Raw genomic sequence first — 22,147 nt, 5'->3', positions numbered from 1 at the left:
TCCTAAATTATTAAAATTAAAAAATTGTAAAATTTAAAAAATTCAAAATAGCTGCGACAGATATTCTCTCTCTCTGCACTCTTTAAACTTCACAGATATGTTGTATTTGATGCCTAAAACATGAATATTCCATTTGAAAACTTACCAAAGTTATTAAAAAAAAAAAAAAATTTGATTTTTTCGAGTGACAATAAAAATAGAGTAATTTCGGTACCTTTTCGCCTAAATAAACATTTTAAGGGTAAAATTGTTCAAATACGTGATATATTTTTTATTGTACTTATTTCTGGAACTTCATTGATTGAAATAATTGCAAGAAGAATGCTTTAGCTTTTTTTTTTTGCCGAGAGAAGGGAGTGACACTAAAAAACAAAAACAACTCGTGGGATTTTTGCTCATATGCAGTAAAAGATGATTTACTTTAAAATTATGGGCACATTTCATTCATATGAAACGGCTTTTTCGCATTGCCTAGTCGAATGATTTGTATGCTGAACCAAAATGGCGCTCTGTTGTGGTGCTTGTGAGAACTTTTAGAGCCGCTCTGCAAACGCCCATGGAATCGAACGAAAAAAACTTCACTGTATGCTAACGCGATCACCTGAGTAAGCGAGTGTTATTCTCAATAACATTTTTAAATGAAACTTTATCACAACCACAAGACTTTCCACCTCTGGCGTAGACACTTAGGTAGGTGTGTTAGTGCAAATATGACGATGTATTCGCTGATACGTAAGTCTGAAGCTGAAGCTTGCTTTTCGCTGTTTTAGCATGTCGGTTAAGGACAGATGAACCAACCAACCGCCGCACCAACAACCAGCATTCTGATAGCCAGCTTACGAGCTCATTTAATAGCTTGAATCTTGGTAGGGCTGGGTCGTTAATACATACATACATACATATATGTATATGTACGCATCTATGCATCCCCACTTGTGAGTTGTAAGCTGTGAGTGCGACTCAAAAGTGGTTGAGCAACTGGACAATGCCGCTGTGAGAGTACTGAACGTCATCGTTCCAATGGAAATGGAAGGTGGCTCATCGCTTACTCAGTTTATCGACTTGCTTGCTGGCGGCGCTCGTTGAAGTGACGGCGTTGGCAGCTGCTCCTCCGCCCCGATACGGTACGGCATTAACTTGTCTATGCCTATACTTTTGCAGACTTTTCTTTTCTTGTTGGTTTTTTTTTGTTTTTTTTTTTTGAACGAATGTGTACATGAGAGTGTTGCGTCGTCGCCTGTTGAATGACTGACGTGCGTGCGGCGTTCCACATACGCTCTCTGGTGGGAGCACTCGTTTCCATGTAATTTTTCGAATCATCATCATCATTTTGCATTTGACTTTCGAATCGAGCAGTTTATATTGTAGATCGAGTTTTGTGTTCACGTTCTCGTTATTTGCGTTCGTCGCCGTTTTTCCACACAGTGCAATACTTTCCTTACATTGCTGTGGTGTGTCGTATGTGTTTTATTTGTATGTGAGTGTTTATGTTCAATTTTGTGTTTCTATAACTCCGAATATTGTTGAAAAATCAACTGTGTGCAAAGATATACATAAAGATATTTGCATGAAATGCGATTACGGCCACTTTTTTACAACGCGACTTATATACATATTTGGCAAGTGCAAAAATTTGAATATTTATTTGTGTCGTTCGTTATTTTGAATTTTTGCATTTTGCTTTGTGCGATTCTTTCGTCGAAAGTTGTCGCGTGACGCGTCGTTGCAGTCACTTGTTGAGAAAGTGAAAGAAGACAGGAAGCAGCTAGCAGCCAGCGGGGGCTGGTGCGGGTGACTGGCTGCCAGATAAGTTGGCTGGCGAGCCAAACCACCGCGGCTGGTGGTGCGCCATGAACAGCGGCAGTGGCGTTACTCCTGTGCCTAGCGTGCGCTTCAAAGTACCCACTGCTCGCTGGCAACTATACAAACCACGGAGATCTTTGCACGCTCAGCTCCTCGGGTTCAAGATCTCAGCTTTTTTAAGTTTGTAATTTTTCTACTTTATGAATTGCAATTAACGCATATTTGCAAATTTAGTTAAACTTTTTTCCAAAGTATTGTTTGATTTTTTTTTTTTTACATACATAAATAGTATTGGCTAAGTGCCTGTGAGAGTTTGAATGAATATCTAGCTGCTCGGTAAACATATAGTGGTCGTCAAGCGCTAATTAATAGTAAATATGCACTTCCATGCTAAGCTCAACCGGAACTGACACTTCAACGCGACCGCGGAGAGAGCGAATTAGTGCTGTGTTGCATTGAAAGTCACGACGCGATGCGGTGAAGTTCGGTTTATTGTGACGCGTGGTGGCCATAGTGGTGTTTTGCCGTAAATTTTTTCAAAACGCGAAAATGCTCACATTTGCAGCAATGTGAATGAAAATAATTTAAATTACTTTTTTTCTTTTGAAATTATTTAGCGCTTTTAAAAATTGTATAAAACTCCGTTGAAAGTTTCTGTGATATTTAGAGAAAACCAATAAGAAGAGTCACTTAATTCGCATTCCTCCAGGCCATTTGAACTGTAAGTAAGTTATCGCTTCAGTTGTGTGTATAGAAATTTTACCCAATTTTTATCACCGAAAATTATTGTTGCTATTTTTGATAACATATTTATGTATGTATGTGTGTATGTTTGTATTTAATGATGATTTCCAACAACCGCATGAAGTAAGAACCTGAAAGTGGCGACGCAAAGTTGCCTATTGTTAAGTTGTGTCGCGCCAAATATCGTATCTGGGTAATTATCACGTTTTTTTAATTCAGTGGGGAGGTGCGGTTGTTGTTCTTGTTATGTATGCATGTGCACTAGGGTGGTCCTTAAAAAATCAAATGAACGATTTTTTCCAGCCTCACCTCCTCAATCGGTAAAGTGTGTCGCAAAGGGGCCAGATACCTTTACGGAGACTCAAAAAATTAAAAATATTTTTTTCGATACTACTAAAGTGGACGATACACATATAAGATTAGGCCTTAAACGACTCCAATCTGGGCCAAAATTTATATGTGATATCTTCGACTAAAGAAGGATCGATTTTGGTTTTCAGATGGGGAAAAAAAAAAAATTTAATATTTGTGAGTCTCCATAGAGGAATCTGAACTTTGCCCCCTGTGCGTCACGCCTTAACGGTCTCCAGTCGTGGTCAAAATTTATTCGTGATGTCTTCGACTATATTATAATCGACGTAGGGGTTGGGGCCTAGGAAATCTAATATGTATAACAATTTGCTGCCTACATCTAAGGACCACCCTAATGTACATACATACATATGTATTTATCTCAGCGATGTTTCAAAACCGAAAAATAGTTCACGGCTTAATGCTAAAATTTTTTAACAACTTTAGCGCTCTCGAATTTCAATGAATTTCTCAACATTTGTGCGCAAAAGTTCGGCAACTTCTTTTTTTCTTACTGGGCTTCTGTTCAATGAACCCTGCTTGTTTGTAAATTTGCCATTATATTTCACAGCCAATTCTTTTCAACTCTTAGTCTGTTGCAATAGCAGTCCGGTTTACATGATTTAGTTTGCAGATTTTTTAAGATTTAAGATTTTTTTTAAACTTAATCTGTTTTGACATCTGAAGGGTTTTTTTCAAGAAAAAAAAAATCTTTAAGAAACTATTTTCATTCATAAAAACTCCATTTTTGGAGGTATTTTCAAATCGGTCCAACTCCCGTAAAGCCTAATATTTTTCCGAAATATTTTGGTGGAAGTCTTCAAATATGTATAATAAAATTTGCAATCCCGGCGGAAATTAATTCCAATCTTAATTTCTGTGGGCATAAGCAATAACCGCCTAAGTCGAAAAACCTGAATTCGAGAAAAAGCGTTTTAAACATTTTTGGATTGCAATGTTAACCTTATGGGGAAACCAAAATATGTTCGCCTATAACTTTTTAAATAGCCTATACGATAGAATACGACAGCATATATAACTCAATTCTTTCTTAAGTCGACTTAGGCGGTTATCGCTTATGACCACAGATTTATCCCTTTAAAAACCTTTATTTATTAAAAAAAAAATATTTAAAGAAAAGCAAACGAAGGGAAAAGCTGAAAGGTTCTCTCTACCAACAGCCTCTTTCATATGTCGATTTTCTCCACAAACGATGAGATTGCAGTCATAATTTCTGAAAAATTTTATTGCGCTTATTTAGTTTTGCAATTGTATTACATTACATTTACAATTGGCTATTCTAAATATATAGGTCGCGTAAGCTACTAGGCGCCCGCGACCTACCGGTTGGACACCACTAATACGTTGGACTACTACATATATACATATGTACATACTTCAAATTTATTTATCTATACAGATGTATGCCAGTATGTACATGATGACATATTCAAACATATATATGTACATATGTACTAGTACATTAGACCGAACCACCACAAGCAAACAAAAAAAGTAAATCGCCGTAACCGCTGAGTCTTATGGCGTTTTCGTTTCTACAAAAGACGAGTCCTGATCAAAGCAACATCGGAAAAAATGTAGAAAAAAGGTTTTTTTCTTAACCGTGGTCGTCCATCGGCAGGCAATGGCAAACCTCCGAGTGGATTCCTTGCCATGAAAAACAGCTTCTCATAAAAATACAATCGCGGTTCGGAGTGAGCGTAAAACTGTAGGTCCCTCCAGGTTGTGTGAGGACATCAAGGCTTACGCCACAAATCAGAGGAGAAGCTCGGCCAAACACTAACATATGGAGCCTCAACCGCCAAAATAACGTAAGCGACATTTTTTTCAAAATTTTATTTTTGATGCAGAAATATTCCTAGAGCATCTAGACGCATTTCGGCATCAAAAATAAATGTCGCTTACGTTATTTTGGCGGTTAGGGCTCGATATGTGTAAGCGCCAATCTGTTATTATTAGTATTCAGGTGGGACGTTAGAGAGATAAATAGGTTAGGGTGACATCTGGTGGGAAGTACTAGAACGTCGTACTTGAGGTCAAAGAACTTTGGAATAGTCTCATCGGGATAAGAGCAACGATATATCATACTTCAAGATCCGACTGTAAATTACGAAGATATGACGAAAAAGGTTAAAAGGTGACACCTACGTTCGGCAAAAAAAAATGTTTTTTTTTTCGAAACTGCCTTGACAAAAAATACTTTAGATTCACTTTTTTTCCGGAACGGTCTAATGTTTATACATAGTAGTAGTGAGACATGCACCCACCACAATATCGGCGGCAGTGCCATTGATATGCTCACCATATCGCATATCTCTAGTAGTGGCGCTATTTCCTGCTATCTTAAATTCATTGTTATCGTCGCAAAGGCTTTACTCTTTTTTTTTATTTTTTGTTTGTAGTTACTGCATTATAACTGCCTTTATTTATAACGTCAACACCGCTACCATTAACGCTACTACCACTACACTAGCACAGCTAAACACTTGGAATTGGCACAAGCAAGTGTTGTCTCTTAATTTAGTATATGAAATTTTGCTATTCAGTCAGCGGAAAACTTGCTTACGTGTATGATAGACGCTTGCTCGATCGCTTAAGTCGTTTAGTTGCTCGGTGTTTTGTCGAAGGTGTTATACTGTTCTGATTTCGTGTCGGTACCGGCGGTGGATCTCACCTTTTCTTCAACTTATAACGGCTTTAAGCAGTAAGCACGCGAATTCTGACCGGTCGGTCCCTATGTGGTTGGTAGAACGTTCAAAAGGTTTTAATTAATTGTAAGTATGTATGCAAAAAGATTGTGTTTATGTGGTCAGAAACTCAGGTGATCAGTGGTGTGTTTGTTTAAGATGAGCGATCTGTAACACCTTTGACTGCTTGGTTTTTGATACTCATTCATTCATTTCATAAATGATGGATTGTAATTCGTGTGTTGTGCTTTTAAATGACGAGTAATGTTCTTTTGCCAATCGTTTAAATTTCGTATTCACCCTTAGTTTGGACAAAATTTAATTCAGCTGTGATCTTACATAATGAACTTCTTATAGCTGTAGGCTTACAGTGTGGCAACGTGGTTTCACGGGAATATGGTTTTACATTACTGTTTATTAAAACACGACACAATTTTTTTTAAGTTCTTGTTGGGCAAGAAAAACCACATTGAGAATAAGTCATACTACTCTCTGCAATGCTATGTAGATGTACACATACATAAGTATATATGTACATAGCGTCACCTGAAGTGCAAAAAGACGTAACAAACATCGTCGCTAAAATGCAAAAAGTCGTAACTTATAAAAAATTCAAAATTCACTTTTTCCTTTGATATGATGGATTTCATCGAATTACAACTCCCCACATATATATATTATTTTTTTTGTAAATGTCTAGCTCATTATCTATATAACAAACACTATATAAATGCACAATTAAATTTTTGTACAAAAATTATAAAAATTCAACAAAATATCGAAGTTTTTACTCAAAATTTTTACAAAAGGTATGCAGTTTTATTTTCGAAAAATTCAGGTTTAATTTTTTTATTAAATTCTGCATAAAGTTTGAAAGTTTGTTTTACATGTTTTTGGTTAATGCACGAAGAAAACTATTAAAAAAATATATACATATATATAAATAAATAATACAAAAAAAAACCTTTTAATATACAACGCTTTTATAAATGGACTAAAAAGTAGAAAATAATATTTCTCAGTCCCATAGAATTTGTTTTGATAACTTTTGATTTTGAAATTTTAGCAAAAGTCATTATAAACAATCTATGAAATTGAAAATTAATTGCAATAGATATTAAAATAATTCAACGATATTAATAGAAAGGTGCACACACATGCATTTACATATGTATGTACATACAAACGAGCACCAATTAATTTTATTTAAAGAAATGGCGTGTCGTCTATTTTCGCTGTAGCAAACGTAGTACATAGGGCGACATCTAGATGCCATCTACCTCGCCCTATTCACTACAGATGTCGCCCTATGCACTATGCTTTTTTATAGGAACTTTTCAAAGCAAAGCTTTATGGTGTCGGACACACAACATTGAAAGTTTCTGGATCCACAACATTGAAAGTTTCTGGACACACAACATTGCAAGTTGATAAAAGCGTTGTAAAATAAAAAAAAATAAAAATAGGCCTGTGCCCATCTCTAAATGTAACTATAACCAAGTCATGTGTTGAAAGAAACATATTTAGCTGACGTAACTAAACTCTCATTGTCTCGTTTATATTATTTTCCCCCCCCAGTGTATGTACATAAATATGTACTTGCATACATACATACATCTGTTGTAAGTACAAACTTATTCTATTTATACATATTTATGTACTCATGAGTGCTTGTAAGTTGTACGCGCTTGTGCACGCGCGGTTTTCATCACTTCGAATCAACTAAGCTGTCGCCAGACTGTTTGTAAGCTCAGTATTATACTCGATGAACCAGTAAACAGCAAAATTCTGACCTAATCGCTCAAATATTGTACTAACTCCTTATTTTTGTAATTCGTTTATCAAATTGCAAGTCCAGGGTCAAATTGTTCTAATAAATGTTGTCGTCATTTGAGCTTCCGGGTCTGGGCTTGTACATTCTATGTACAAACATACATACATATATGAGGGGTGGTTACAGTCTTTTTAGTAAATGAGCTTCAATGAGTCGCTTCAAAATTTATAAATTATTGGGAGTATCAAATATGATTATCTCTAAGAAGGCAACATTTATTCACTTTATTATGCTGGATTTCCACTAGGCATTAAATGGCAAAAATTACAAATGACAAAGTCGGGCATTAAAAAATAATCTTGTCATTACATTAAAAAAATAGTCATTAAGTTCATTTCCACTTGGCATTTTTTTAAATGGCATAAAATTTTTGTCATTTCAATGCCTAGTGGAAATTCGGCATTATAGTTTTGGTTTTAATTTAATTTCGAAATCTATGCAGCGTATATGACAGAATCAGATCTAAGCAACACTAATATTTGTCAAAGTATTTTACCCGTTTGTTATTTTGCTCCCAAACAAGTTTATATCTTCGAATTGTTTTTTTTTTTTTGCATTTTCTCCTTAGCGCAATGTACATATGTATGTATGTATGCTCGTCATTTAAATCGTGTATAAGTATCACAAATGTCGAATATGTTTTTATTTGTTTTTGTTTAGATTCTGGACAAACCTGACAGTTTTGCAAATGTGTTAAAAAATCTTCTTCACCTTTATGAACTTTTCTTCGGGATTCTGCTGTGTTTGACTGCAATTGTTCGCCTGACAACTGGTTTGACGCAATTCATGCACCGCCTTTCACTGGAACTTCCTGTTTGTTGCCAATTTGACCCACTAACTTAAGAATATGTACATATGTATGTGTATGTACACGTTTTACGACTTTTCCCCACTTCTTTCAGTAGCTGGCGAGTGAGGAGCATTTAGCAACGTAATGGGCGTAGCGGCTACGTAAAAGTTTTTATTTTACGAAATTTTATTAAGGCCGTAATAGTGTTTTCGCCGGCTTAGGGAACAAAAGTGAGATATCTACATTAATTTCTACTTGAAATCGTTTAAATTTATGCGCACGTGATTTAAATATATTTCTAATTTTTTTATACGTCTCTAGTGATGGTGGAATTTTAGAACAATTTCATATCTTTTTAGAAAAATATTAGATATTTTTATCGGGCTGCTTTTTTTTTGCCATCGAAGATCGAAGTTTTATAAAATTACACATTTAATGCGAAACTAATTTCCCTAGGTTGGAGAAAATGGTAGGGTTGGTACATGTGAATATGGGGAAATGAGTAATTGTGTAAGCATAGAACTTAAGAATGTATGTATCGCTGTTCTACATACATAAATACATACCTTAATTTTTTTTTGGAACCGTACTGCCGGGTTTTGCCATATTATCTTGACTATATTTTCTTACGTACATACATACATAAGTATGCTTGTACGCTTTATGTTAATTGGTACAATGGCTGCCAGGCTCCTCAGTGTCCACGTGATGTCAAAAATGGCATTGAAATTGCACTTGGATATAAATTCGCAGTCACCATGTACTGTCTATTTTCTTTTTCTTATGCATCAGCTTGCATACTGTAAGTAGCATAGTTGAAGTGCATACATCCAGCCATACTATTCCACACATTGTAGACACTTGTAAATGTAGATGCGTACACTTGTTGTTAGCTGATTAAGTTAAGTGACATTTTGAGAAGTTTTTGCTATTTCTCTTTTGTTTATTTAATGATTATTATATTATTTTTTTTGTGAAAGTCTAGCACATTATACAACCAACACTTTATAAATCCATATTTCAAACTTTGGACAAAAATTATAAAAATTCAACAAACTAATTAATTAGCCCAAAGTTTTCAAACTTTTTATTCTGAATTTTTAGAAAAATTATGCAGATAAAGTGCAAGTTTCAAGACGCTAGAAAACAGCGTTAATTTTTGATATTTTTTTTAGTTTGCTCTACAATAGACCGTATGCATAAAACCTAAGCAAATGCTCTTTCTTAAAATATCTGACCTTTTATTCGATTTTTACAAACAAATTTAGGTGAAAGGTATGAAATTTTAAGTAAAAGCAATTGCTTATTTTTTATGCTTACGGCCCAATATCTTTTATATGAAAGAAAATGCCTAGCACCGTGAGCAAAAAAATAAATTTTGTGCAAAGTATGAAATGTGAAAAAAAAAAATAAACATTAAGTAAACAAAACAAAAACAGCCAAAACTGACTGAAATTTGATTGGCTAAGTTTAACCAGCCAACTCGAGCGTTTGAACTAAGTTTAAACTCCAGCCAAGCACCCAAAAACTGGCCCTTAATCAGCTGACCACAAGGGTATGTTATCTACATACGTACATACATACATATACAAAGCAGATTCATGTTAAATAAGTTGAGAAGTTGAAAAAATAAAAATAAAAAAACGGTGTCAAACGCGCGGCTATACAAAGTTTTTCAATGCAAAAAGGAATTCAGGGAACTCAAGCTATGTTGAAGAAAAACCGAACGCATAGCGGAAGCATTGAACTTTGACACAAATATCTACCATTTTATTTCCTAGAAACGTTTAGGCACATGTTTAGATAGTATAGTAGCTGTGCTTGTAATTTATTTATGTATATACAAACATACATACATATGTATGTGCCCAGTGTGCATATTGTTTTAATTTTTTTTCTGTGCAAGTGAATTAAAAACACCTAAAGGCGGATCTCCATAGCATGCGTATACGCATGCGTGCGTTTGACAGAAAAATTGAATAAACAAATTTGTATGGCAGCACCTACATACAGTTACTCCCAAAAAATGTTTGTTAATTTTGTATTAAAATATGGCTTATATTTTAGCAAACTCCGTTTAAATCCAAGAATCATACTGTGTTCAAAAATTCTGCAAAAAATCTGCAAAGTTTCAGCAAAATCGCGAACTTTTTAATACGAATTTCTAAAAAGAATTCAGGTATGCGGGGTTTATAGCCCGTTAAATCGCATTGATTTTTGAGATTTTTTTTGCTGACTATCCTACGCATTTTTTTCCATATAAAAAATTTTCAGAATTTTATTTTATACCTATGCGAAATTTGCACATTATTATACTAAAATTAAAGTAAAAAAATGTAGCATTTCATATGCAAATACATATCGTGTAAGAGCCCTGTTAGTATGCATAATAAAATTATAGTTTGAAAAACTAAAACCTCCCTATTATAATTGCCATTCGTACTGTCATCAGGTATGTAACTTGAGAATAGAAATCGCTGCATCTTTTAGGCGCATCAATATTACATAGTTACATCCCGAGCTAATAAAAGGAAGGTAACAAATAAAACATCAAATAATAAAATATTAAATTTTTTACATATATACTAACATATACATTTTTTTTAGGGTTTATGTCAAATTTTGTCACATTTTTGCAATAAAGGAAAATTAATTTTTTTCAAATCCATAAAAATTTGTTTAAAATTTTGAATATCTTTATTTTGTACGTAGAACAATTGTGGAACTTATTTGTCTGATTTTTGGATGTTTTTCAACCCCGGCTGGCTATCCTGACCGCCCAACATCTTGGATATCAAAATTTCTTTCGTGGAATTTCTTAAACCCGCTAAGGCCCTGACGTTCTATTGTATCGCCACCTTAAACTTGACACAATTTTCGTGACCTGAAGCACAAACGGCCAGCTGTTGAATAACATACAAAACAAAAAAGCTATGCATGCATAGCTCCAGTGCTGCCAAATCTATACAGACACCAGCTGTGGCAAATATACGCGATGACTTTTTACTCATTGCACTATTTTGGATTTTCGTATAGGGCTTTTTACAAATATACATACTCATATGTATCATGAATGACATGTGACAGCATTTTCGTATTGAAATTTATTTGCATTGCCGAGCTTTGTGAGTAATTCCAATTAACCTATGACAGACCTTCGAAACGTTAATATAAAAATATTTGATACTCGTACAGCTTTTCAGATTCAAATGTTATTAAAATAAATATTTGGCGCTAACATTTTTAACAAGTGTTTGATCGAGCTTCTCTAATTTGTGGTATGCGTCTTGATGTTGTTACACAAATGGCGGAACTACCATTATGGCCGCCTCCGAATGGTTGGTTTCATAAGAAGCTTTTTCAGGGCATAATTACGCTCGAGGGTCGACCGGTGTCAGAAAAAACTTTTCCAGGGTTCGAACGTACGTACATACAGACATAGGCTCTAACGAGTAGTAGTACGCACCTCTAACCAATCGGCTACTTTCGTTCCTTTTTGATTAACATACATATGAACATATCGTTGTAGTAATAGTAGTAGGTAGTTTAGTAGGTTTTTTAATTTACTACATATTTACATATGTTATAAAACATCTACTACCCACTGGTCAACTAACTAACTAAAGTGGAAAGTTTTTTTTATAAATATTTTGCTAACAACAAATTATTGAGTTCTGAGTTAAGCAGCAGTTAAATTTCAAATTTATTTGTATTATATACCCGGTTCAAAAGCAAGTTAATGAGCAGCTGTGGCTGAAGAACGTCGGGAACGTAAAAATGTTAATGCTGTTTTATAATTAAAAAATAAATATATGTACATAAATCCGCTGGCAATACAGAACTAATGGAGAGCCAAAAAACAAAAAAAAAACAAAAGCGAAAGCAACGTAACAACTAGTATCTGGTAAATTTGACCGTACAAACCGCATAGTAAATTTGTTATCCAATTTTCTAATACAAAAAAATAAACATAACTGTTTGGCGCAGCAATTTTTATGCTAAGTTTTTTTCCTTCAATTCTTCTCTATATTTGCAAAATTTTTTTTTTCTCTTTTCCTTCCTTCGAGCAATTTGGTAGCTTAATATATTTTTTTTATGGAAATGTAGCTCATTTAACAAAAACAATATAAGGCTAAATTTCAAACTTTGTAGAAGAATTCAACAAAATTTTTATTAAGAATTTTCAGAAAAATTCTAGGTTGCAGTTTTTTAATTTTATACAAAGTTCAAGTTGCAAGTGGCTAAGAAATCGCGTAGATTATTGATATTTTTTTTGCTGACTATGTAACGCAGTTTCTTTAATACAAAATGTGTTCGACAATTATTTTGGTATGGAAGAGAATAACACCATCGGCAAAAATAAATTTCAAAAATCAACGCGAATTCTAGGCCACTTGAAACTTGCACTTTTTTAAGCTAGAATTTAAAAACTAGCTACAAATATAAAATTGCATACTTAGAATTTTTCCAAAAAATCTAAATAAAAAGGTTGTTACAATTTTTTGAACTTTACTAAATTGTCTTCAAAGTTTGAAATTTGGTGCTAAATGGTTTTTGTTAGAAAAAAATTATAAACATTAAACAAACAAAATAAAAATAGACAAAACTGGTCAAAATGTCGTGTCCCTATTATTTTTTGATTTGATATGTACTGGGGATTTGTTCGTTATTCTCATGAATTACATATGAACGAGGTCATTCGTTCTCAAAAATTTCTATGGCGATTTAAGTAATCCGATTTCTAATTGGTTAGCCAATTAATAAGTGGTACGAATGAATCTGCCGTGGGAATGCTATAACCTAAGTAGACTCGGCGGTTAGCTGTTTCTTGCCGAGGAGCGATCGCTGTTAGAGAAATTGAACCAGAAATGGAATTTGGGATCTACCTAGTGGTAGCACGTACCACTAACTACTTATCTTTATGCCTTTGTTTGAACCCAGCTTTTTGATATTCGAGTGCAGAGGTTCTATGTCTATGCTATTTTTGAATATACTTTGGCAGTTCAGTCAATGCTCAGAGACTAGTGAGATTTCCGATTACATTTCGGGTATCGTATTGGGTCCGAATGGGCTGTTTCACACTAGAATGAGAGAACAATTATTCTCACGGTTTCGCACTGGAAACTAGCAGAACAAAATGTGTACCTGTAGGACGTTTGAATGTATTTGTAGCTTTTGCGCTTGAAAGTTTCGTAGCGGCATTTTCATAGTTGCGTATGTGTTAGTGTGCTGCAGCAGAACTGCCACTTTAATGCGGGGTTAGAAGCTGGTACAACTTTTTAAGAAACTACCTCGCCGCACTGCTTCGCTTGCCAATAAACAGAGTTGTTCTGGTGGCAGAAATGTTCCAATGTGAAACCGACCAATGGCAACATAATTTTCCATAGATACATACATACATACATATGTATGATAAACTTATCAAATACCCTCTAGCTACAATTTTTAAATGAAGATAACAGTTTCAAACATTTCTTATGTGTTCATTTCGCATTTTTTGCCGTTTCGTTGTTCCACGGCTAGCGTATCTATTAGATTGTTATACTGTAGTTTATATATTGTTTTTATAAAGTATATGTATGAGTATATATGTACATGCATACATATGTATATGCTACTGACAGCATCACCTTGCATGCATTCGACATTTTTTTTTTTAATTGCCATTGTCGTTTTGCTTTGATGCCCCACTCTGTCGTCAATGTGCACGAGACTAACATAAGCATAATATCTGCGTGCATTAGGATGATCCAAAAATGCATGTGAGAAGAGTAAATATTTGTATATGGGTAAAAGAACTACTATTTTTCTTAGAAATGGTATAAAATTCTTCAAAATCTATTTTATCAAACCATTTTTTAATATGAACGATTCTCGAAGAGAAACAGGGTTTGCCGATTCAAAAATATAGACTTTCGAGGATTCTTAACCATTTCTACCGAAAATTGTTTTTGTTCCCCCATATAAAATACAGGCGAAACTTTAAGCAACCTCTAAATATTTTTTTCGGGGAGAGACTTTACTTTCTTTAGACCACCCTAATGCGCATATCTACTATGTATCTACATATGTATGTATGTATGCATAAAGTTATGATAAAAACATTGCACATACATACATACATATGTATACGAGGTAAATTGTTTAACTCTGTCCAAAGTTCAAGGCGCAAAGTTCGACTGTACACTTGAACATTTTTGGTATTCTAATGCTTTCATGATGTTATTGCTTTAGAGTTTAGCAGCTTTTTAAAATTAAGTGGCCGTTGCAGCCGTGTTTGTTCGAATATTTCCTACTTCAAGTTAAAACACTTCATTGAAAACTTTTCTAACTATTTATATGTACATATGTATGTGAAAACAAACAAATTTCGAAAATTCCTTATTTTTATCGCCAATTTTTTTAGCACTAAGAATTTCAATCAAATCTTTTGTGCGAATTCTTAAATATTTCCGTTAAAGAATTTTATCTGTGTATGCATATACTTACGCATGTAGTACATACATAAGTACATATTGCACTTATATATAGATAACTAATAGCGGCTAATAGCGGCGAAAATAACTGTGCTCCACCATACAACAACGCTGTCATCACTGTTTAATCACATTAAAGTAATTGCGTTAGGAAAAATTCTTAGCTTTTTAGTCATCCATCACCTTAGGTTTATAGATATGCTTTGTTAAAAAAGTAGCAGAAATAAAATTGCTCGATATTGCCATCGACGCGCCCTCGAATGTGAAATCATCGCTACTTTTTAAATATTGTTAAATAACTGTAAATACTGCTGATGCAATAACTCGGTTAGAATGTTCATTTTGAAGCACTTAAGTCAATGACAATGCTAAGAGTGCTCATTATGCTCTGACTTGCCGGCGCTCGTCCCTATGCCATTTGGCTAGAAATCAGTGCGCCGGTTGGTTGAAAGAATGTTTTTTTTTTTTCTTTTTAAATTTATGTACTATGTAAGTACGTATTTATTGTTTTAAATTGTGCCACAAAATAGATAATACTGATAAGTTAAAGTTAAAATGACTGCTGCTGGCAATACTTAACAAATTGGCATTCCCTTTTATGGCGAATAACTATCGCTGCTTGTGATGTGGTTTTCTTTTATTTGTACTAGAGATGGGCGCGGGATAGCGGGACCCGCGTGACCCACGGTACTGATTTAAAATTGGCCGGGATGGGCGGTATCGGGAAGATCCGTAAAAATATGGCGAATGGGACGGGACGAAAATCCTTTCCCGACACTCCCGAGAAAACCGCAACCCCCGCAAGTTCACAAAATCTTCCTTAAAAACGATATTTGAAATATGCACTTTGTTTTAAGCAAAACAAAATAATCGTAAGATACCAGATTTTGCATTATTATTTTTATTATTTAAAATTAATTTGGAAGACTTGAACTTTTTTGTCAACCTACGATCGGTTTGCAAACCACACCACACACGTTGAAATCTTAGCCGGTCGTTTCAATTTGTTGTCTGTTTGTAGCCTGCTTTAGATATAGATTTCGGGACCTACGGGACCGGCGGTACAATTCTGAAAAACGTCGGGATGTGCGTGTTGGGGACTTAAAATATTAAATATTTAGTCCCGTACCCATCTCTAATTTGTACCGCTGCACAGTGGTATTTCGGCGGAAAAAATGAAATTTTTTTAATACTCAATTTTTATATTTGAATTATATACAGCCGGTTTCACTAGCAATTTAAATGGAAAATGATTTTTTATTTTCTGCCAGTTTCCATACAATATTCCAAAAATTAAATAATTTTTCATATACATAAATTGCTTTCGTGAAATTTAATTTTTTCATTTTCAGTTTTATATGATTTTAGAACTCTGGCGAACTTCAAAAAAAAAAAATCATGGCCGACAAATTGAGAGAACGGTTCTACCCACCTATGTTTTTATCATGATAAAAGCAACAAAAGTCGGAAGAATTTTATTCAACTAAAACTGGTTGAGATTTTTGTTAACTTAAGCAATGAGTTTTGCTTATGACTTGTTTTTATTGTTTTTGTTGTAGGTTTACATGAAAATATAGCACTTACTAGACAAAATAGAGAAATAATACATTCATAATTGACACTTTTTAAGACGTTTTTGAGGTTAGCAGCCTCATTGCGTAAGTCGTAAATCAGGCTACATTGTACGACTCGACAACATTGGCATTGTCTACTGTCGTTCAGAAATAAGTAAACGACGAAAATTTTGCAGTGATGCCAAGTAATGACATGCAATTTTCGATACGATTCGACTCTCGAAAAACGACTTGCCTTCGAAACGACTCTCGCAATGAGGCTGTAGGTTTGTATGGGTTGTATGCTTCAAAATAAACCAATTACGTCGACTACGTTAATACAAACATATGAACAGAATTCATTTTAGACTCATATATTCATCGGTGCACTTTTTATGGCATTTTTAAGACTTTTTGGGGATGGGGTTATATGGGAGGTATGCTTTAAAATAAATATAATTAAATAAATCGGTCACGTAAACTTTTCGTTTTTTTTTCTTGATGACCATAAATGTTACATGCGGAAAATTGAGGTTCTCTACGCGGATTCCTGCTAATTTTTTCGAAAAAATGTATGGAGCTATACCACTGTGCTTGTGTGTAAAGGGTATTTCCATCTTAGCGCCGTTTCTTCGCTCAAAGCTTCTGTTAACAACAACCTGTTGCCACTTCTAGCCGCGTTCAGTCGTTCAGTTGCTTGTCTCACATGCTGAGCTTTTGTTTCTCATCCATACATACATATGTACGTATGTACATATATGTAGGTATGTATGTGTGTACATATGCATGTATATAAATGCCGCCCCGCCGGCAAGTTTGCACCTTACGGCTCATGAACGAACGCAATTGTGAGCAAACGCCAAGGAACGCAAGTTGCTGTTAGCTAGTTGTATAGTTCACGAATGTTTTTGCTAATAATCAGGTCGCTAAAAACAAACTTTAATTAATGGCGTTAAAATGAAGAATAAAAAGTAAAAAAAAACAGGTGCCCGTTAAAATTTCTGGCTTTCCGCGAAGTGTCGCCAACTCAGAAGAGAAGTATTTTTCCGATAATGATTTGCAATAGGGTGGAATTCTTTTCTACAAATATTGCTACATTTGGATTTTTTATTATCAAAAATATTTTTTTTTTATATCACTTTTGCTTTCATGCGAATTTCAATAAGCTGGAAATGTGTATCACAAGTAAATTTAGATCGTGGCAACCTGTTAATCGGTCAATGAGTAGTTCTTTTGACCAACTCATTTACTGATATGAACAATAATAGCATTTTATATAATCAAAATATCTGGCACACATATACATACATATTAAGTAATTCAATCCAATGTCATTCATTCATGCAGAAAGACGTATTCACATAAAACAAACAAACAAAATTTTGCATGCCAGTTTTTTAAGCTCGCACGTCGCGTTGATTGTTTACCGAGGTTCATGCAAACCTGTTGTTTTCTCTTATGCCTAAAAAAGGCATACGAATTTTATTATTTCGTATTTTATTTTTATCTATTCAAACTTTTTTTGTGTGTTTTTTTTTTCGATTTAATTTTTACCTCATTATTACTCACGTACTGAATAGCGCACTTTGTAATTGCTGTTGATTTTCACGAGATTTCATAGCGGTTTCGTAATCTGTGTACGCTCTTATGTATGTACATATATGTATGTATGTAAATCTGAATACATTTAACATATCTCTAAATTGTTGTATGTCATATGTACATTAGGTTACTTCAGGTTTCAAAAAATCGATTCTGAGAATCCAACATCTTGTGAAAATAAAGATGAAATCATTTCTTTCATTTTTTCTTTATTTTTTTCTGGTTTATATTCAATAAATGGCAAATTTGTTAAGTCTAAAAGAGGCACCGAAAATCCAAAATAATAGGAAATCTTTTAATAAAGTTCGAATCCTTCTTCTTCGTATGGAGTTTTGCATTTCTTTGAGCAGGCAAAATATTCTATTCAAAGAGAAGTTTCTTCCTCCCTTGTAACAAAAAAAATTAACTTGGCAACTTTGCACTCTGGGCTTTTTTATAAAAATTAATGAACCTACAAATGAGAAAAGAATGATAGTCAAAATTTATCAAAATGTTGAGGTGGTAGCATTTTTTGTTGTGGGCTGTACGTACATAAGTGATGGGGGGAAAAAATTGCCACTGTGATCGTGCCTGACCGTGAGAAAAAGCTGAAGAACAAAACGTGAGTGAGCGTGTCCGAACGTGAGCCCCAATCATTTACATATGTACGCGCCTATCTCAATTGCATTTTAATTTTTGCTCTGCCATTCGCTCTGCGTCGTTTAAAAAATAAACCACTGTGTCGATCAACATGACCGATTTTCACTTTTGTTTTCATTAAAAACTTTTTCATTTCTCTTATACATATATATTATTTGTAGCATATGACACGCAGAACACTAGATTCAGCGAAATTATTATAGTCAAGTATAATTCATATTGTTCACCTTCATTTTTTTTTTACCTCCTCACTCATTACCAACAATTTGTTAATTTTAAATATGCATGCATGTCTGTACGTGTAGACATAATTTTATTAGCCATATAACAATATTGGCGTTATTTTGAGCATCACACGCACGCACCACTGCGTGAAAATAAAAATAACAAAATCCACAGTTTAAAGAAAGTGAAAAGAAGAATAATTAAAAGCTGATAATGCCTTTTCGTTTAAAGTAATTGTTCAAACGAGATATTAAGAAAATTTTTTTAGCGCGTTGGTATTTATTTAACTTGATTTTTTTTTTTTTTTTTTTTGTAGAGACATGTCTTTACATATGTAATTGCATTTGGCTTTTACGCATTTGTTGTTTGTACATGTAGTGGTTCAGTTTTGTACTTGTTTATCTACCACTCTTGTAATTTAAAAACATATGTACATAATTCTTTTATTGTATTTTCTTTACACCTGAACGAATCGTTAAAAAATTTTCATTAAATATTTTCCAACTGGAATAGATCAACGTTCTTTTATTATTAATACATTAACTTCAATATAATTTTCTATAAACTTCGGTTTTAACAATACTGCCAACATTTTGTGGCTTTTTTCAAATTTTCATTATAGCTGCATTTATTTATCGACATTGGCAGGAATTATTTTTATTATCTTGGAAATTATGCAACAATATCACAGAAATTATAGCAGAAAGTGAATCATAACCAGGTTTCAGCAGACATTTTAAGTACATATGTATGTAGGTATGCACATACATACTACATACATATATCACATTCTAAAGATAGCAAAATTATTGTTTAGCTATGTAAGATAAAAAGGTCTGAATTTTTCGCAAATTCATATAAAAACATGAAATCAGCAATATTTTAAGGCCAATTTACACTCGAGTCTAGGCATACTACTGCAATTAATTCTTCTGGCTGATAAAATATGCTTATAGGTTGCCTGCTAATTAGTAATGGCATACATATGTATGTACATACATACATACCCGCCATTTGAGTTACTGTCATAAAACTATAGTCGTAAAAAGATATGCATAGATACCAAAAATTTATCTATTAGCATTTGCAAAACCATTTTACTTGAAGACACAGAAAAATTGGGACAAATCGCAATATCAGTTTAAATCCCACTCAAATTTGGACAAATTTTAACATACAAACTTTGTTGAAATTCATTCTGCTCCAACAATCCAAAAAAATTTTCCTTATACGTATACATCAATCTCTAGTAATACATACCAATCGTATCGAAATGTATTGCACCCTAAATCAAACACAGTCACAACTACAAATATCCCAAATGTTCAGGAAAGGCGAAAAATTTAGTGCTGCGCAAGCGACGCAAGCAAAACAAAAACAGCCTTAATAGTATTCTTCCAGTTCAAGAAGTTAGCGATGAAGAAGATATTTTGGCGGCCTAGCATGATCTGTGAACTGATTTATGGGGAAAAAAATCGATTTTGAAAATTTTTAAGATGTGACTGTTTTTGATTTAGGGTGCGATATGTATGGAGGTCATTTAAAATGTGAAGGTTAGAGGTGCACAATACAGTTGTTTTAGTGAAAAGTAATAACGGCTTGAAAATGAATGAAAGTAAAGAGGAAATTCTTCTTCTTGGTAAGGGCGAAATAATAACAAGAAAATTTACATCGAAAGTGTATGGCGGTAGGGGATTTGATTTGGAATATTTGAAACTGAATTTCAATGTTTTAAGTTTTTGATGTTTTGTGATTTATGCAACAATTGTTAAAATACCACATATACAATTGTTTTAAAGTTAATCCAACCTTTAGTTTGCTTTTACATCACATTTTGTAAACTTCATTGTTTACTCTTCAAAGTATTTTTGTAGATTGTACCCTCCATGCATGAAAATTTACGCAAATCGGTTGACTTTGATGGTCATATCAAAATTGCTTCCTTTTTCATTAACGTCTGAACATAAATTTCGAAGGCAAATACACCAACAGTAACTCAAATTCAAATTTCCATTATTTTGTTATCATAAGTACTGCTATAAACCTTCCCTTATAACACAACAAATTTTTAACTTATAATATTTTTATCATATCGAAGATAACTTTCGAACATTCGCCATAATGTTTGTGGGATAATGTTTAAACAGTTTTCAATGTATGTAATTGAAAGAACGAATTTTTTTATATAAATTAAAAATTTTTTTTTACTTAAAAAGTTTTTAACACATCGATTATTTTTGGTATTCCCGATATTTACTCAGTATATACTTGTTAAAACGGTATCGAGATCTCGATACTACATCGGTACTCATGAAGAGTATCGTTATTCTGTACTCGGTACTCGTATCGTTCTATCACTACTCATGTTAGTGAAAAGCTGGGCACTTGTTTTGTACTAATTATATGTATTTTCTCGTTTTTTTTCTTCTTCATTGTCAATAAATAATTTCTGTGCTGTTTTTTTTTGATTATTTCAGCAATGGCATTCAAGTGTTATCGTTTGTTTTTGTTGCCACTTTCGCTCTCGATGTTATAACCAGTTAGTAAAATGTGTTTAATACGATTTCTTGGCCGTTTCGTCTCCTACATCTACATACATACATACATATCAATCATATACATACATATGTATGTATGCCTACATAATTTACCTAGTCTTTTATGATAAGATAAGTTATCGTTTGAACTTTGTCGACCAATATACTCACAGGCATACAAATATTTGATAAACAATTAGGTTATTTACCAATTGTGTTATTTTCGTTTCGCTTACTTCAACTTCGATAGTGTGTGTGTTGTTGTAAGCATTCCATAAAAGCTGTACCTACATATATGAAATTAGTATTGGCGTAAAATCCTAAATATTATGGCTTAATACCTTAACTAATTGATTTGGTTAATTGTAAAAGATATTCGAGCTAAGTACTATTTGCCATTTTGATGTTGGTTAATCGAAGCTAACAGTATTTAATAATACCCGAAAATTTGGCCAATAAAATTAGTAAACAGTGGGTTTTTAAATTAATTTTGAATGCTGCAATACAACTCGTCGTCTTATCTTTGGAGTTCGGCAATGGCTAATTGCTTTTGCTGCTTGCCGGCAGCTGAAACGATAAAGGTACAGTGAAGTGATACGGGAACATACATACATAAATATATTTGGATGCTGAAACAGTTGGCAACAATAATATACTGGAAATACGTACAGTAGTAGTCAGATGACTGTTATTAACAAGTAATTTGTAGCAAAAAAAACCGACTTCAACTCTCATATAAAAAAAATATATATATATATATCTCATGATCCACTGATCGGATCTTAACCAGATTAGTATGGAACCTCCTCTGAGACACTACCTTTCCGATGAATTATCGAAATCGGTTGACGTGGTCCAAAGTTATGCGGTAACATACATAAAACA

The 22,147-nt window shown here is 33.6% G+C and overlaps 1 protein-coding gene across 6 annotated transcripts in view; it reads left to right on the top strand.

Annotated features, from left to right (window-relative positions):
* Window positions 1-1,339: 1,339 nt before the first annotated feature.
* The window catches only part of LOC118732969 (moesin/ezrin/radixin homolog 1), a 45,736-nt gene continuing 24,928 nt past the window's right edge, over window positions 1,340-22,147 (top strand). The window contains exons 1-2 of one of the 6 annotated variants that reach the window (XM_036462111.1): window positions 1,340-1,477; window positions 2,421-2,528. The gene's annotated coding sequence lies outside the window, so the exon portion shown is untranslated. Of the gene's footprint in view, window positions 1,478-2,404; window positions 2,529-5,496; window positions 5,694-22,147 lie in introns of those variants that run through there. The other 5 variants (XM_036462106.1, XM_036462107.1, XM_036462105.1 and 2 more) reach the window with 5 other exon arrangements.

This window comes from Rhagoletis pomonella, unplaced genomic scaffold (assembly GCF_013731165.1).
Source record: "Rhagoletis pomonella isolate Grant_MI unplaced genomic scaffold, Rhpom_1.0 Rhpom_scaffold_00002, whole genome shotgun sequence".
Classification (NCBI taxonomy): domain Eukaryota; kingdom Metazoa; phylum Arthropoda; class Insecta; order Diptera; family Tephritidae; genus Rhagoletis; species Rhagoletis pomonella.
This window is presented reverse-complemented; position numbering and strand designations above follow the sequence as displayed.